The sequence below is a fragment of the Lolium perenne genome, chromosome 4 (assembly GCF_019359855.2).
Source record: "Lolium perenne isolate Kyuss_39 chromosome 4, Kyuss_2.0, whole genome shotgun sequence".
Taxonomy (NCBI): Eukaryota; Viridiplantae; Streptophyta; class Magnoliopsida; order Poales; family Poaceae; genus Lolium; species Lolium perenne.
The window spans coordinates 307715933-307726698 of NC_067247.2; the positions used below are offsets into that span (position 1 = coordinate 307715933).

At 39.1% G+C, this 10766-nt stretch overlaps 1 long non-coding RNA gene across 2 annotated transcripts; it reads left to right on the forward strand.

Moving 5' to 3' along the window:
• The first annotated feature begins 296 nt into the window (after positions 1-296).
• On the forward strand, positions 297-3338 carry LOC139839217 (uncharacterized). 2 transcript variants are annotated; one of them, XR_011756879.1, is made up of 4 exons: positions 297-704; positions 1020-1127; positions 1257-1300; positions 2254-3338. It is a non-coding gene; the product is annotated as an uncharacterized lncRNA (long non-coding RNA). The 2 variants fall into 2 exon arrangements; XR_011756878.1 differs by having other exon boundaries at positions 297-1127.
• The last annotated feature ends 7428 nt before the right edge of the window (positions 3339-10766 follow it).

Genomic DNA, 10766 nt, shown 5'->3' on the forward strand with positions numbered 1-10766 from the left:
TATGCATAAAACATGTAGATATTTCTCCTATAAATGATGCTAGACTACCCTCTCAACCAGGCCATCTGAGAGGGGCACATTGATCTGGATCGTTCATTTGCCCAGCAACAGTAAAATCTGCATCCCACTTTTTACCTCAGCCGTCGGATGTGGTAATTATTTTATCACCTTTTGCTTGTCCAAACGAGCCAATGACTTATGGGACCAGTTGTGTGTGCGGGCCACCGGTCGGAGGCACCCACGCCCGCTCGTCCGAGTCATCTTCTTTCTCCTACGCGCGCGTGGGGCAGGTGAAAACCCTAGATCGACATCGTCGCACGCCCGTGGTGAAAAAGTCCCCCAATCATGGCTTCTCTTGTTTGCCAATGGGGGCGGCGAGAGGATACGGGAGAAGGAGGGAGGCGGAGATGCACCGGCCACCTGCAAAAGGGGAGGAGCAAAGCCGGTCGGCTGCTGCGGAGGCCTGAAGGTTGCCGCTGCTCGTCCCTCGGGCAGCCGCCGCCGCCGTCCTCGGGCTCCGGCGCCATTCGGGAGATTGAGGCGGCGGTCGGCCAGCTTATGGGTCCAACCTTCTCGCCTGTCCCAAATCTTCTGCCCGGCGGCTTGTCTCGTCTGCGCCCCCAGGCACCACGGCGTTGGGGATGGAGCACGCAACCACGTGCACTTGCTTGAGAGCGAGCTCGGCCGATGCCTATGATGCCCACGTGAGCATCTCCCAAATCTTTTTCCCATCTGCTCCCAAATCTTCACATCCGCTCTTGATTACTCTCTTCTAGGCTTTGCCATGTTTGTTGGTTCGTTACCTGGCCTCGTCTCTATTGTTCCTTGTCTAGGTTTGATTTCTTCCTACCTTCAGGTTGAGCATGATAATCTGTAGTTGCGCTTCCGTGGATGAGATGTGTCTCAAAACTGTGAATTATTTGTTACCCAAACGCCTTACTAATCGGAAGTTTATCGTGTTTTAGTCCATTAATATGAACATTGTAAATTTTACGTCCTAATCTAAATTGGCCTTTCAGCTCCGCTCTTGGAGATTAGACTAGCTAATCGGTAGCTACTATCAAGATGTTCACGCTGTGAGCAGAAGCCAAAGCAATCATTACAAGAAAGGGGATGTCCTCAGGAAGGTGTCGATTCCAACTCTATGTCAGCGTTATTTTTTATATGGATTTCTTTCATAAATAGAAGATACATATTTCTCCAATCTTGGATGAATTACATTATTTTAAGGACTCCTATCCTTTTATGTTATGCAGCTCAAGAAGTTGTTTGCAGACCATGAGCTTGTATGGATATAACTGTGAGCAGAAGTTCTCTTATATTGTCTCTGCACCTACGATCTCATCTTGTTTACTTCTTGACCATGCCATGCTGCTTGTTTTAGCCACTGTTGAATGATGCTAATTATGCTTGTCATTTTTATTATGTTTTAGCCACGACCTGATGTGTTCTGCTAGGTGTGCGTGTGTTGTTGCCATTGTGGGCTACTGCTAGATGTGTGTCTATCTGAATTCAAGTTCAATACATGGATCTGATGTATGTTTGTCATGGATATAATTCCGCATGGTCTTTTATTTGGGGTCCTTTTGGTGGTGAGGTATGTGTTGCTTCCAAGGGTTGCCTGGCTGCGCTCCGCTTGTGCTGGGTATGAACCCTACTGGTGGAGTAGCATGTTTTCTTTCTAATTTGAAAAACTGCTTTACCACATTAGGTAAAATCCAGAAGTAATTTGCCTATATTTATTATGCTAGCTCTAAAGTGTGAGATGTCTCCTGCTCTATACGGTTAATTTGTGGGCATATCATTGCTTCTGTCTCCTAATTGGGTGATGAGCATATGGTGTACATTTTTGTGAGCACGTGTTTGTGATCAGACTACCATGGTATCTAGCTTCATTTCTATCATGATACTGAATTTCTTGGTGCTTCAGTGTGTTATCTCGTGATTTATCTGGCCAGGGACAAATATGTAATGGAGGATATATTATTGTTTTAGTCACCACTTTTTCTTGTGCTACTAGGCACAAATTTCTCACATTAGCAGATCTGCTTGTGTGCATCTTTTCTTTTTATACACACACAGTTCTTTTTTTATTGATATAATTTATAAACAAGTTCTAAATATGTCCTCACTTTCTTAGCTCTGTACCATCATAGGGTTTGTACCTACATCCTACTGCCTTTACAATCAGTTTATTTTCTATTTGATGGTGACATGTAGTTTACCTTAAACGTTAATACCTTTGCTTCGCAGAGAATCTGAATAACAAAGGAGGGAATTGAAAAGGTTCTCAAGGCTGGTGCTAATGTTGTATTTACCAGTGGTGGCGAAGCCAGCACCCACAGGTGAGCTTCTTGTCTTTTTATCTGCACCCCCATCCTTCCCACCACTCGGTATTGAAAGGCATGATCCACTTTCATGTGTATGTATTGAATGATTTGTGGATCGAGCTTGTGTTATTAAAAGGCATATACATTACTTGGTTTATATCTGCATCTGGGCCAGCTTCAGGAAGCAACTTTATATTTGTAAGATGTCATTTACCAATTATTCAGATTCTGTGATCTACAATCCTCTGTTTTTAGTTTGCAAGTTCTTTGTGGTGTTTCCTTTTGCTGTGAGGTGTGCTTGCTGTCCTGCTTTGCACATCTTGGTTCATATCACAGAGAGTAATTTGTATGTTTGCTCCGCCCTTGTAATTCTGCAGGTGTTTAACGGTCTTCTCAGCAGAAGTGGTAAAACATAAGCTTTATCATTTCCAGTTCGAATTATCCCTAAATCTGACAACCCACTTATTTAGACTGTTCTGGGTGTTAAATAACATGTTTCAGCATCATTATTAATTGTTAAGGTAAGCTAAATTTATGACAACATTTTTTTACGTGTTTACAAGAGTCTCAGCAGTATTACTATTATATTCTCACATTTGCCTTACCCCAAATTAGGCTATCACTTTTAAACTTTTCTCACCAGAACTATCCCTTGGTAACAGGATGGCTTTACAACACTAGACGTATTAGCAACAGGATGGCCAGTTGCAGCATGTTATACTCTGTGCAGTTCTTCTATGTGCAGATTACTGCCTCATATTGCTTCAAACTTCTGCATAGGTACCTAGATGTTTATTTCCTTTGCTCCAACTAGATTTTATCATATTAAAGTACTACATAATTCGCTGCAGGGTTTTGTTGACGGAGCTCACTGAAAATATTTGTTCTCACCTGCAGCAACGCCTATTAGATATTTTTCAAAAGAAAAAGCAATTGCCTTTCAGTTAAACTAGGAATCATTTAATAATTGGAGGCTTTTATCTACATATGTCGACGTAAGGGGTTAGAAGAAGCGAGTAATGGATTTTATTGTGTATTATGATGCCCCTCTATTTAGTGGTAGATATAATGTACTTAAACAGAGTGAAGTGTGTAATGTTTATTTCCCTGTATGCTTTTGCTTTAGGATGTTTAATGCACATGGGGCTCAACCACCTATTGCATGTAATACTTTGCCAGAAAGGATAGTGTGACATTTAGTATTGCTTTCTAGCTATTGTATTGGTATCGTTCTTTATAAATTTGAGAGTGACAACCATTCTTGTTTTATTTATGGCCATAAGTAAATTATTTGATTAGTACTAGCTGTTGTGCAGCTTTTTTGCGTGGTTATATCTGTAATGCACTAATGCTTTTTTGTTTTTGTTTGGTTGTCTTGATTGATCCGGATTGGGGATTTTGAGCAATTAGGACATCTTGGACACTGAATGACTTTATATCGTGTTCATCTCCTGTCGCCATCCTTTCTTGCTTGATGTTCCATTTTTAGTGCATGCCATATGTCCGATAAAATGCACAGGAGAAGCACCACTAGCATGGTTCCTAATGCATGTGTGTCCAAGACTATGTTCCTAACTTTGGCTCCTTGTCAGCTTCACATATCGGGCTTTACAATCAGGCTATTAAGTGCTTACTTCTCCAAGTTCAATCCATGGTGCAGAAAAGAAAAGTTATTTAGTTAGTTTTAATGGATACAAACCATATGTCCGGTGCATTCTCTATAAAACTAGGTCAAGTAATAATGTCTCATGTTGCGTTGTTTCAGTTCCTGAGGATCCTGGAGAGGGAGCTGGCTGTAACTGAGAAGATCAAAGAGTATTTCTTTGCAGACTTCACCCAGGTGACTGACTTTTTGAACCCTATTTCTTTAGTGCCTTTTCTTTTTCATCATCTCTGGTTACCGATTTTCTTTTGCCAAATTTGGTTTTCAAACTCATGTTTTCTGTGTGTGATTACCTGTAGGAATTGGTACTGAGCTGGATCTTTGAAGCACTTAATTACCGTATGTCGAGTGGTTCAAGAGACAGAAGATGTACCTCAAAGAATCTGTCCCAAAACTGACGATTGCTTGAAGCATTTCTTGTTCATGACACCTTCATGATAGGACCATTATCGGGTTGAAATATCTGGTAGACTATCAGGTAATCTTGTCCCAGAAAGTTGTTTTTTATACACCGTTAGCATTGAAATTAGACTTGATATTAGATGAAATGGTAGCATGACTGGATGTTTGATGCAAACTGAAATTCAACACCAATTTGTGAGTGCAAGTAGACTATGTACATCTCTTTGTCCTGATTTCTCCTTATTTATTTGAACCATTGGTACCATCAGGTTTGCCTCCTTACTTGCTTGTGGTTTTATGAGATGACATGGGATGTTAGGAAGGTGGATAATGCCATCTCCTTCTCCCATGTTAATTTCTTCTGTAGATCATTTTTTTGTTCGTCCGGTTGAGCATAGTTTGAGGGTTCACTACAAAATACAAATATTTTAGAAATGATATAATGATGCTTAAGCTACGGCATGTAGACCAGCTTGACCACCATAAGAGAAAATGGTAGGGGCGAATATGTCATTGTTTAGTTTTAGACAAATGAAAAGCTTGATTGTTGCCAAGTCAAAAGAACATTATTTACGAGACACGGCATTTGTGTACTTTTCGGATCCAGATTATGCTTGACACGGGCAGCCGGAGTCACTACCTCTTATATGACCAAATCCGTATGCCACTATTGATTTGCATATCGCAGCAGACACAAAACACTTGCAGGCTAAAATAATAGGCCAAGCCTAGGACTTGGCCTTTTGGTCATACGATGTTGCAAAGCTGAGCAACATCACTTCTTTTAATTAGTTTATCAAGATCCAGCTATTTCTTTCACGACCCTTTGGGATTAGAATTTTAGCCACCGCAAACCTTCGCATTCCTCTCGATTAGTTAGTCTTGGCGAAATTTAAAAAGTTCTCTCACAGATTTTATTTTGGTTTGCATGTGCTTTGCCCCTCGGATCTTGTGACCATGATGTGGGTAAGCTCAAGGTTCATCTGGTGTTTCCCGATGAGAGTAGCTGGGCTGCCTCATGCATTCAGGTCACATATTTTGATTTTGATATATGCTAAATTGTTATCTTCTGCTATATTGAGCTTAACAACTTATCTAGGTTAGATATATGCTTTAACTGGGATATTTGGTGCATCTGAATGGTACTAATTGTTCAGATCACTATACTATCTCATCCTTTGTTTTTGGGTTTTGCTCCAGGTTGCCCCCTCGGTTCTTGTTAGCATTTGCTCTTAGATAAGGCCTTCAAGCCTCAAGTATCTCTCTCACACACCGAGTCCATCTGTTTGTTTTCTGAGGTGAGGTCTTCAAGCCCTGTTACTGTTCTTATGTTCTTGCATCCGATCGTGCCCTTTTTGCCTCACTTTTAAATTTCCCTTAGATAATCTTACTTGTTACTATGATATTAATGTTTCTTCTAAATCATGCTCTTACTTTTGGCGCTTCATGTTCAGTGAGCATAGTTAATCTTGCCATTACTATAAATGTAAATTGCTTTTAATTAGAAATGAACAAATAGAACACAAGTTTTAGTGTTTCTCTCGGAAAACAGGGGATGGCACATGTCACATTCTTGAACCTAATACTGATATAAATATGCTCTTTACATATTTCATCCATTCATCCATCCTTTTAGGAAACCTTTTGGCACATCATACAAATTTATGCTCACTCTTCAACCGTTTATTGAATAATTGCATGCCTCTGTGTGTATCATTGAATTGATTCATTGATAACGCCATGAAGTTCACTCTACCAGCCACTCTGTTTCAAAGTATATCGGACATATTTCTCCAGTTTCACTTAAATGCATTAGCGTGCATCCAAGTTCAATAATCTTCTCCTTTGCTCTCATTTATCCGTACTATTTTCAGTGTTTTAATATTTTTTCGCTTATTATAGATGGATTTCCTTAATTTCCATGTACTGCTCCATATAGGCTTTATAGAAGAGGAAGAGAGTATAGACATCATGAGCTATTATTATAATTAGGTCATGAAATTCATAAATTTGAGTGAAATTGACAAGATCCGAAATTTACTCGTATAATAGATTTCTCTGTTAGTGTGTCTCAGTATACATGCCTTTTGCTCTCCTTTCTTATCTCTTTTGAAAAATTTATGGATTTCCTTTTTCAGGTGCAGATAGTTGACATCTGCTTTAGGTCAGATCAGTCCAAACAACAAGCAAGGTTTATGCCCTGGAGGCGTTTTGTTTGTGTGAGATTGTTGGTGTTGAATTCTTAGCTGCACCATTTCCTTTCTCCGGCAGAATGGTGCACAAGTTGCAGTGAATTTGTTGTTGATGTTCTGATGCCTTGATGGTGTGGAGCTCCTGCTCAATGCCAAGGCGCTGCAGATGTCTAATTCAGACAGACAAAGTGGGAGATCTGCAGCCCTGCCTGGTGGCTACGGCATCCCCCATCAACACTTAGGTACACCTTTCTTTGCACACACCAACTTATCTTAAGGCGAGGTTCTCTGAGGGCTGTAGGCAATGTCATTATAACGTTCCCAAATCTCATGGTTATTAATCTGAACTACCTTTAGCCCTTGATGTGGCAGGGCACGTAACTTTATAATGTTGTAGTTGGAAGAACAAAGGTAAATCTTAAATGTAGGTGTGCAGCATATGGTATATAGTGTATGAAGGCACACAGGAAGAAATAATTAAGAATTAGAAGGCCTAGAGTACTCTTATTTGGCAATGTAGGCCACTTCTAACTAGGTCTTACTTCTAATATCTTAGGATTAAAACGAACTGGTTGTACCCATGATTTACTAGCTGTTAAGCCAAAGTAATATACAATTTGACACATGAACTTTATAATGCAATACTTAGATTGGTCTGAATATTTTTGAAATTTAGAGATCAGTACTTTAGCAAGTATTATTATATATACATATAGTTAATGAATTGCAACAGTATGCAAATTATAACAATAGAGCTGGCAAATATGGAAAGTAAGCATCTGATGGAATTATAACAGCATACGTGTGTTTTGTTCAGTCACAGTAATTTTGCTGCCTACCTACTGTATGATCTGCTGCTAGGATCAGTCAGAAATGGTGACCTGTTGATACAAATATACTAGAATGGCGATGAGCCTATGATCATCTATTTGTAAATGTGAGAGGCTAAACAGTGTTGCTCCACTGATGTGCAAGAGTTATTATCATCAGAAAGAGCTAAACTACTTTGAAAATGAGAAACGAAAGAGCCTTCTGGCCGATACTTCCAAATTAGCTAATATTACCCAAATAGCATATTTTAGTGCTTAGTTTATTCAGAAAATAATAATGACTTGATGGGGGCAATTGTGTAGCTTATTATCTGCTTCAGACTTTAATAATTGTTCTTTGCACAGTTGGTTGCTTTTTTTTGCTGTTCGAAATCCTGCTCTGCGCCATGTGTACACTGGCTCTCATCCTCTATTCCCAGGGCACTGTAGTGATCTGAAAGGAAGACTTTATTTCCGAGCTGCGGGTACTGCCAGCTGTGGCCATTGATGCTGCGAGCGGCGACGATGGTGCGGCGGGGCCAAAGGTGCTGCCAGGGACAGGAAACGGTGCTGCAAGGGACATGCGACAGTGCTGCTAAAGACGGCCAGGGATACTACGAGAAGCAGGTGGGGGTGCTACCAGCCGTGGCCGGTGATGCTAAGAGCATGCGAGATTTATGTGCGTGTGTTGAGTTGTCGGTGTGGGTTCATGCTTGTTGACCCTTTTTTCTCCAGCAGAAAGTACGATTGGGTGGAGGAGTCAAGTGCGGATCAGCTGACTATGAGAGACTCGATTTTACCGCAGAAGGCGGAGGAATTGGGTTTACGATCCCCTGAAAGACGCCATCCATTAATATTGTGAGATTGTTCCTATTCACAACGAGACCAATGATGGTCGATTATCTCGGGTGTGAAGTTTAGCTGGCTTGTTGAAAATCATTATGACGGTTACGATGCACCCTTTTGCTCGCTTAGAGCTGGTGTTGATCCTTAACAACTGATGTTATATTTAGTGCTAAACGATATGTAATCTAAATACATGTTTTTTTCGCTTATGAAACTGAATGTGAAAACATTTTCTTATTTAGTACTATTTTTCTCTGCCTAGAGCTTCTAATTTATGGCCGATGTCAGTTCCATATATTTAGGTGCTTGTGATTTGTTAAACTATGTATTCAATCTTAATATGAACTAATGAGCAATGCAATTAATGCATGTGATTAGTCTGATGGATTTTCGTGTATTAGTATCTGTCTTTATACAAGGCTTCAGCCTCATGTAAGAAAGTGATTAACACCGCTATATGGTAGTTGTTATATCAATATAACTATATTTGATGGAAAATTGTAACAATCTCATTTTGTAAGAATAGATAGAACTTAACACGAACATGAAAAAGATCTTACATAAACCCAAAAATCACTGGATATAACATAGCATATTTAAACAATTATCCATAGGATGTACATATAATTTTCCCTACTGATGTTCTGTATTATTTATATGAAAGTATTAGTTCCATAGCCTTGCTTTTGCCTTTGCGTCGGGCGTAACAGGTCATCTAAGCTGTATAATTGATCATGGTTCTTTTTGTACAGTATTTTTTTGAGAAATCTTTTTGTACAGTATTTGTTTTATAGGCTCGATATCAGAGGAGCTGGTGTTATGATGTATAGTAATTTTGGTATGCAAGTATGATCAGGACCACCTTGTGTGGCCTGCCCTCATTTGTGCTTCTTTAGTGATGATGCTGGTGTATTTTTATTGAAGAAAATAACACTATATTGAACGTGTTGACGGCGCCCAAAAAATGTGTTATCTTTATATAGTTGCTTGAAAGTTATTATTTTCCTTAAGAAGGATTGCTTGTATCAGAAATTTAATTTGGTTTTCGGGTGCATAGGTTCCCTCTAACAAAAATTATATTTGGAAGTGTCACAAAAAATTAAAAAATTTCTACATGTGAGATAGCCAAGTTTCATTAAAAGTAATATTTTTTATGGTCTATGTAAAAAAGATAAATTTATCTTGTGAATAGCCTTATTTCGAGCACTGAATTTTATCTTTTTTTTACATAGGCTACATGACAAGTCGATTTTTTCCTGAAACGACTTTGTGAGTGTGTAGCACGTGAAGATGTACGTGCAATTTTTTTTACTTCAATTTTTAATTTTTTTTAAATATGTGTAAGATGGATTTGAAAACGAAGAGAGCATTGCTCCCAGGTTCTCAAAGACCTACTGAATTCTTGGACAACTAAATAAACATCAGTCGAGTAAAAATTATGGTTAGAGTATTGTCTTGCTTTTGCGTGTGCGCCGGGGCGCACCGGGTCATCTAGTCATCAATAATGTGGCATGGAACATAAGAAATTATCGATACGTCGGAGACGTATCATACGACGTCTCCATAAAACACTAACACAGTTTCCATCGTACCTACCGCACAATATTTTTATAATTATATTAGATTACAACACAACAATATTTAACATGTCATTAACATTTTTAAAAAATCATAACACAACACAATTACTTAGTCCAGTTAGTCCTAATATGCACCATTACTTAGTCTAATTAGAAGAGATCATTATTTACTACTAATGTTCACCGTTACTTACTCCACTAAGTCTTAATATGCACCATTACTTAGTCTAATTAGAAAAGATCACTATTTACTACTAATGTTCACCGTTACTTACTCCACTTAGTCCTAAGTTGATCATACATACGAGATATATTTTATGCATGTTGCATACATAAAACATTAATTCTAAACCGCACATTTAATTACCTTTTTACTCCTAATCTACACCATTACTTTGTCTAATTACAACTTAATTCATACGCGGCCTATTTCTACGTAACACATAAAATAATAGTCTATAACCTAACATTTTTTTAACCCTGCTATGCATGCAACCGCAACACATGCACTAATGACACAAACTAATTATATTACATACCTAATTACATTCTAAGTACATAAATAAAATATAATGGATCTGCTTGTTAAACCCTTACCTTGATATATCTTTTGTGCAGCTAAATCAGCTCCTGCACCGTACACATAATACTCGAGAGAGCTGAGAGTGAGAGTGTGAGCGAGCTGAGAATGAGAGTGTGAGTGTGAGCAAGCTGAGAGTGACAGCGTGAGAGTGTGAGTGTGATTGTGAGCGAGCTGAGAGTGTGAGTGTGAGTGTCAGCAAGTTGAGAGTGACAGAGTGAGTACGCGCGTAGAATGTGAGAGCTCAGAGTGAGGGTGTGAGCGATTTAAATAGAAGAGGCTGAATGCATGTATAGCGTGTACAGAACTCGCATCTCTTACAACATCAGAATAAAAATGTAGCAAACTTCAGTCAGTCTCGCAC